We start from the raw sequence: 7500 nt of genomic DNA on the forward strand, positions 1-7500 counted from the left end.
TGTGTCTGTTGCTGTGGTTTCACCTTAATTCAGATAGCACAAAAACATCAAAATTAATTCGCATAATTAGTTATCGAAAATTACGCTACCCTTCTACCAAGAGACATAAAGCGTATTCGGCCTAAAGGTGTGGTGACGAGAATCATGTTACAAACGTTTGACAACTTTGATTTGCTTTCAATTGTTCCTTTGCTAGTGGCCAACCAACTTACAAATCACGTTTCTCACGGGCCAATTACACCATTATCACTATCAATAGTTTAAAATTGATACCTTGACTGCTGTCATGGCTGTTTCAATCCTTTTAAAATACATTGAAATCCTACATGTAGTTATCTTTGTCCGGCTATAAAGATCGCTAAAATACCTAACTATGAAATTAATGACCAAATTTGGCCCCAGTCATCCAAAAACACTTGGACCCCCAGTATTACTGGAGGAGCATATCAAAGCTTTGTAGTCAGACGTAAATTGCTGTGGGTTTTTTTTCCAGAGCAGGAAAATAAATTTTTTATTAAGGTCATAAGAAAAACTAAATTTGCTGCTCCCTTACACAAATTTTCTTAGTATTGATTGCAATTTAATCTAAAAAATCATACCACTAGTGACTAAAGCAATAATGAGCCCTTCCATTGTCATGTGTAACGTTACAAAAAGATTTTCTTGGAGATAAGGCCTAGTTTAAACGTCGCATTTCACATGCACCAAATCAAATTCTCGAATTATCTGCATGTAAAAGGCTACACTTGTGAATTAAATGCAACTTAAGTTGAATACTCGACTAACGTTCGACAGTTGATTTAAGCACCGCATTTTACATGTGCCGAAGCAAATGGATAAATTGTTTATTTATAATTTACCCATAAATCCACAGTTTCATGCTAAAAGACATACGCGAGAAAAGTAGTATGGCGGCCGTGTTATTTTTTGAGCGGCCGTGGAGGAAACAAGTGTGTGTGCATCCTGCTTCCCTACGACGAAATATGTGAGGCTACAAGACACAGTTAACAACCCAAAAAAGGTATGAGTTGGTTTTGCAAACAAGACGTTAACGTCGCTTTAACTTTTCTTTCCAATATACTGTTAGTTTTTCTTAGTCTGGAATAGAAATGAAGGCCTTATTTAGGACTTTTTTTTTTTGCTATAGAACCAGATCTTCAGAGGAAGATTTTTCTGTTCCACAACTAACATGTGCCATGATCTTAACCTCCAAAGCTTTGCAAGCTTCTTTAGTACAGCTTTTCCATTTACAGCGATCCTTGGCAAACTCCTCCCAAGTATCAAAATCTAGCTGTAGCTGCTTCAGGTTTTTTTGATGAAATCCTTGAATCTTTTGCTGGGCTTGTGTTGTGGTCGCTTACCAGACCTCAACTCACCGTAGAATAATTGTTTAGGGATTCTATCGTCAGCCATGCGAAGCACGTGACCAGTGCAGCGCAACTGGATTGAAATTAACATTGCTTCGACGCTGTCGCAACAGGCTTGACCTAAGACATCAGTATCTGATGTGAACTTGTGCCACTTGATATTGAGTATGTGCCTAAGACATTTTTGGTGGAAACGCTCAAGCCAATTGGCATGCATGCGATGGGTAGTCCATGTTTCTGAGGCGTACAGGAGAGCAATTAGAACGCAAGTCTTGTGGACACTAACTTTGGTTTTACTAGTAATGCCGCGATCTCTCCAGACCCTCTTCTCCAACTTACCGAATGCTATTGAGGCCTTCTGAACACGTAGATGTATCTCGGCATCTAGACTACCATCATGTGACAAGGTGCTTCCCAGGTACACAAAAGTGTCAACTACACCAAGCCTTTTGAGGTAAACCATGATGTCAGGTTCTATGTATGGCTCACCAGGTGCAGGAGTGTACATGATTTTAGTCTTTTTGAGGCTGATCTTTAAACCAAATGCAGTGCATGAAGCAGAAAAATGATCTATTATGTACCCGGGGGGGGGGGGGGGGGTACTGCCATATATGGGCTATATAGGTATGTGCTGCAGTGAAGGGTATGGTTTTCAAGCAGTTTACTCTAGAATAGGGTATATAAATCAGAGCGTTTGGGTCTAGAATAAGGTATCATTTTTCACGAAACTGGCCAGTTGCTTGAAGATTTATCTAGACTAAGGAAACCAGGAATTGCTACTCAAAAATTTTTAAAAAATGGGATCGGCAAGTTTAATTTTCACGACTCAGCCTGAACAGCGTTGATAGATGACTATCATAAAACGCTACTGGATATTATTAACTGTCAAAAATCGGGATTCAGAAGGAAATCGGTGGTATTAGTAGTATTATCTAGTATTATCTAGTATAGGGTGGCAAAATCCAGCTGAAACTAGTTCTGGTTTAGGCTAAGGGTTCCAGTGTCCCAGCGGCACATCCCCACCCAGAAATTCCTAAAGTACCCCCCCCCCCCCCCGGATTATATACTGCATTTCCTCCGATCTATGAGCTACAAGTCTGCATCGTCAGCATACAAAAGTTCCCGGATTAATATGTCAAAGGTCTTGGATTTCGCATTGAACCTCCTCAGATTAAAAACCTTTCCAGTTGTTCTGAAACGGAACAGAATACCACTCTCACACTCCTGAAAAGCATGTGATAGCATAACTGCAAAGAAGATTGAGAACAGTGTTGGAGCTAGAATATCACCCTGTTTGACTCCGTTGTCGATAGAAAATTCTTCAGACAACTGACCGTTGGATGTCACACAAGCTTTCATATTTCTGTGCAGTTCCTTGAACATGTGGACAAATTTAACTGGACAACCAATCTTCCCGAGAATTATCCACAGAGAGTCCCCGTTGATGGTATCGAACGCCTATCTCAAGTCGACAAAAACCTGGTAGAGTGGAACGTGTTGCTCTGTACATTTTTCTTGAATCCGTCTTGCAAAAAAGATCATATCCACTGTACCTCTTCCACATCTAAAACCACTTTCTGTTTCGGGGATGACTGTCAGGCAAATGTCCTCCATCAATCTGTTCCACAAAAATCTAGCTAAGACTTTCCCAACTGCCTCCAAGGGTGTGATTCCACGATAGTGATCGCAAATGTCCTTGGTTACTTTACCTTTGTATAAGGAAACAATTATCCCATTGATACAATCTTGAGGGATGAGAGAGCCATACCAACTTGCAACAACAAGGTCAAACACAGCGAGTGTGACCCTCTCGCTACCAACTTGTGACAACTCCACAGGGATACCATCTAGTCCAGGAGCTTTGCCACTGCTAAGTTGTTTGACAGCCAAGTTAACTTCTTCAAGAGAAGATGATCTCTCTAACCCGTAGATGACGTCTTGCTGTGGTAGGCATTCAATTGCAGCGATATCAACTTTTAAAGGGTTATCACATACGTCTGCAAAATGTTCCTGCCACCGCCCCAGAATTTCCTCAGGATCTTTAATGAGACTGGTATTGTCCTTGGACATCAGAGGTGTGACAGAAGATGACTTAGGACCAAACGCTCTGTTCAATAAGGCATACAGGTTTTTCAAGTCTTTTGCATCAAAAGCCCTTTCTACCTTAGTTGACAAGTTGGACCACCATGCATTCTTCAATCTCTGTAGTTCCCACTGTAGAGTTGTTTTACACTCCTTGTACTCCTTCTAGATAGCTGTGTTGTGATTCTGGTCTAATAGGGCATCATGAAGAGCGTGGTTGGTCTTCAGAAGTATGTCAATGGCACGGTTGTTGCCACCGAACCAATCTTATCTGACCAGTGTCCACCCTGGTCAGAGTTTTTCTCTGTCCTTGTGTGGGCCCATTTCCATTAGTAGGGCTAATGCTCACATGGTTCATATGGGGTAGAAAACTAGCACTTCACATTACACTCTAATCAGTTAAGCCTCATTGCTCAATAGCTGTGTTAAGATAACAGTATGTAAACACGGCTGTGACATCACACGAATCAGCAATCAATTAACTAGAATCCAATCTGCATTCCACTGTAGTACCTCACATCTTTGAAATAGAAACATTCAGTCGCCCTTGTATATTGATATTATTCTTAAATATTAAATATTTTCTTTCGTACTCTTTGTCATTGTAAATATATTAATTAACTATTTTATCGTTGCTCCACCCAACTCGATTATCTTTGCTAAATTTGGGTGGACATACTTTTCATTGTAACTAGTATTGTGTCACACCAGTTGTTGTTGTTGTTGTTGAATTTTGATTGGTTAAGTGCTGTCAGATGCATCTTTTGGTTAGCTGGTAGGAAATATGAGCGTGTATCAAGAAAATTTGTCTCAATCAAGAAGTAAAAAAAACCAGCATTTCCTTCATTTGGCGAATTATTTTTGAGAAAAGTTTTATAAAAGCAATAGAGAACTTTATCCGAGTTTACACAGTCTCATCTAAACACTCGGGAGAATTCAAGACACTTATGCAAACCCTCGACTGTGTCTCGGGTTTGCATAACTGTATCGAATGCTCCGAACCGTCATGCTTTGATGAGGTTATGTAAACAAGGGAAAAGTCCTCTATTGCTTGAATATCTAGTGAGGATTTCTAGGTTGAACGATGCATATGAGATAATGAGGACCTTATGCTATTGAGGAATAGTTTTAAACAATACTCCTTCATAAAACAATTTCAAATTTCAACTGTTGTGTAGTGGAAAGCTCTTTTTTTTCACTGATCCCCACAAGTAGAGTATTTATTCACAAAAAAGAAAATGTTTACAACCTATCCTTTCATATTCCCTGGATATGACTCCTTATAAAACAAGTTCCTCGAAATCTCGATAACAATTGTAAAACTCATTGCTTTTTAAATTGGATCGCTTAGGTTGGAACGGAATGTTCTAGATCCTGTATGCACAACTTAGAATAATAATAATAATAATAATAATAATAATAATAATAATAACTGAGTAATTAAATACTGTCAAGTAAGAAGAATGAAGAACGGCACCATTATCTTTGTCATTTCAAGTGAAGTCTGCAGTCCTAAGTCCATAGGTTGTAAGTACATGTATATCAATTACCGGGGAAGTCACCGCTTTCCTTTTTCACTTCAAAATATTATAGGTATTTTGTACGCACATCCAACGCCATAAATTTACGCAGATTTGAATCATTACAAAATTGTAAAAAAGGTGTATGACTACTGGAGACTGCCTACAAATAGTGCTGTTAAACAGTATTTAAGTCCAAAGTATTTTAGCTTAACCAACCATTTTAAAACGGTGAGCTTTCAACAACTGCGAGTTAGGGTCAGTCTGCGGTCTGCAGTCTGCAAGTCAACCACTCAGACACCGTTGTGAAAAGCACTGATTCGGAGAGCCCGCCACATTTTATGTTAAAACCAACAATTTGACAAGTTTTCAAATAGCATTTTACTAATGATATAAATGACTTTAAAATTGGAAATAAAGCTCATGCAAAATTCGCACAATTATCCGACCAAAACAATTCAACGAAGGGCCGAGCGCCCGGGGAGGGGACTCCCATATGAAACAGACGGGGATGCTCGTCGTCTCGCTTAGGGGTGTAAATTTGGGATTTTGGTCTCGCTTAGGGTGTTCCGGGCAAAGCGCCAATATTTTATGCCAAGGTCTCGTTTAGGGTTCCGCGAAGTAACACAGAATTACGCGAAGAGAAACAAAAGTCAAATGTCCTTTTAAATTTTCTTTTTAGATAAAAGCATTCGATGATTATGCCTTTTTATCATTAAAACTCATTGCGTGTCGTATTTTTGTGTTTTTAAACGGTCTCTTTTAGGGGTCAAAATTTGCTTAAGCCACGCCTAGATTGGTCTCCTTTAGGGGTTAAATTCTAAATTTCCGACGAGCATCCCCGTCTGTTTCATATGGGAGTCCCCCCCCCCCCCCCCCGGGGCCGAGCGAAACCAAAATCAGAACACCACCGAAGATTCAAATAATCTTACCACAACCTGCACTGAAATTACTAAATTACCTTTAGTTTGCACCTAGGATAATTTCGATAAGAACAACTTCTTGAAGAAAAAACAATTCCGATCGGCAAATTACGTGGGATGCGTAGGCAGACCACGTAGACATTTCGGGGCTGATGCGTCGTCATCGTAGTCTAATATAGCAATTAGCCACGTGCTTGTGATTGTCACTGAAGTTAAGCCCTGTTGGCTGGGGTTAGTACTCGGATGGGTGACCTTCTGGGAAATCGGTGTCGTAGGCTTTTTTTCTGGCCGTCTTTTTTCGATTTTATTCCTGTACTTTAAGGCACCAATGTGACACTGAAATTGCCAAACAGTGCGGCTAGCTGATCAGCCACAGTTCCTCTTTCTAAACGTGCTCATTTGTCGGAGAAAAGCTTTTAAGTAACGATTTCATTCTCACAGCGCCGTGACATAGTGATGTATTTGAATGATTGAAAAGAGATCGATTTGTTCCGTTCATTGCTTTAGTTTCGTGTTTTTAACTGTGAATAATTTACATTCCAGTCGAGTGTGACAAGCTTCGTAATCTTTGTATTTGCCCCAAGGAAAAGAAAACAATAGAGACCTTTAGATGCACGTTTACGGCTAACCGCAAACTGAGGTTTGAGATTTGCGGTTTGGCGTTAGAAGTTGTGATAGTTCGTGCATTTAGGTTTAAGTAAACAACTGCAAAGCTGCGGAGGCCGCCATATTGAATTTCCTCGATGCTCAGCGTTGATGTTTCAGTCAACGAAATAAATAAAACCACGGCTCTTTTGATTGTTAGTTCACATGAAATGAAAGATAAAAAGTTGCTTTTTATATCTGCCCCGTTCATACGTGGGATAATGTAACTTCCATGCCATAAAGAGCTGAGGTAAATTACTTACGTGAAAACCTACCTTCCGCCGTTGAAAACGTCAAAACTTACCCTCGAACGTGACGGCAAGCGCTAGTCATGTGACTTCCAGCAGTTTGAGGTTAGCCGCAAACGTGGATCTAAAAGTCTCTAATATTAATTTTTTTTAAGTTTTACTGTTTTGCATTTTGTACACTTGACTGTTTTAATTGCCATCGATGATTCACACAGTATTAAACTATTTGATAAAGTGGACAGATGCTTATTCTTTGAGAACGACAAGCTTCAAAGGTAAGGAGAATTTTCTATGCTATTTCTAGATCCTGCTTCGTTCTCGTGTGTTCCATTATTTTGCATACACCGAATACTTCAATAGAAGTATTTTTTATAGAACTGATACTCTAATATTTCTTGGGAACCAGTCTGTCCAGTCGTTTTGACGTAAAAATAAAATAAGAAAATAGCCTTCAACGGCCAAACAAAGAAAAAAAATGAAATCAAGTTCGAATTACCGTAGCTATCGCCTTCGCATACACGGGGATTTCGCAGCGGTCCCCCATCCAAGTACAAACCCCGTTCGCAGGGGCTTAACTTTAGCTGACCAACGATTGTGACCTTTGTGTTGGATTCGCACACGTTATCGAACTTTATAACACCGGTGTCTTGCCATCATTTTGTCACAGATGCATCCTTTGTTTCGTGAGTAGTTAGTATTAAACACGCAAGGTAAC

The 7500-nt window shown here is 39.7% G+C and overlaps 1 protein-coding gene across 2 annotated transcripts in view; it reads right to left on the reverse strand.

Moving 5' to 3' along the window:
- Positions 1-7500, reverse strand: part of LOC138027547 (E3 ubiquitin-protein ligase rnf213-alpha-like) — a 198357-nt gene that overhangs the window by 186568 nt on the left and 4289 nt on the right. For both annotated transcript variants that reach the window (XM_068875097.1, XM_068875094.1), the window contains exon 2: positions 1-23. This exon is cut by the window's left edge and continues 243 nt beyond it. The gene's annotated coding sequence lies outside the window, so the exon portion shown is untranslated. The remainder of the gene's footprint in view (positions 24-7500) is intronic.

This window comes from Montipora capricornis, chromosome 2, assembly GCF_036669925.1.
Source record: "Montipora capricornis isolate CH-2021 chromosome 2, ASM3666992v2, whole genome shotgun sequence".
Lineage (NCBI taxonomy): Eukaryota > Metazoa > Cnidaria > Anthozoa > Scleractinia > Acroporidae > Montipora > Montipora capricornis.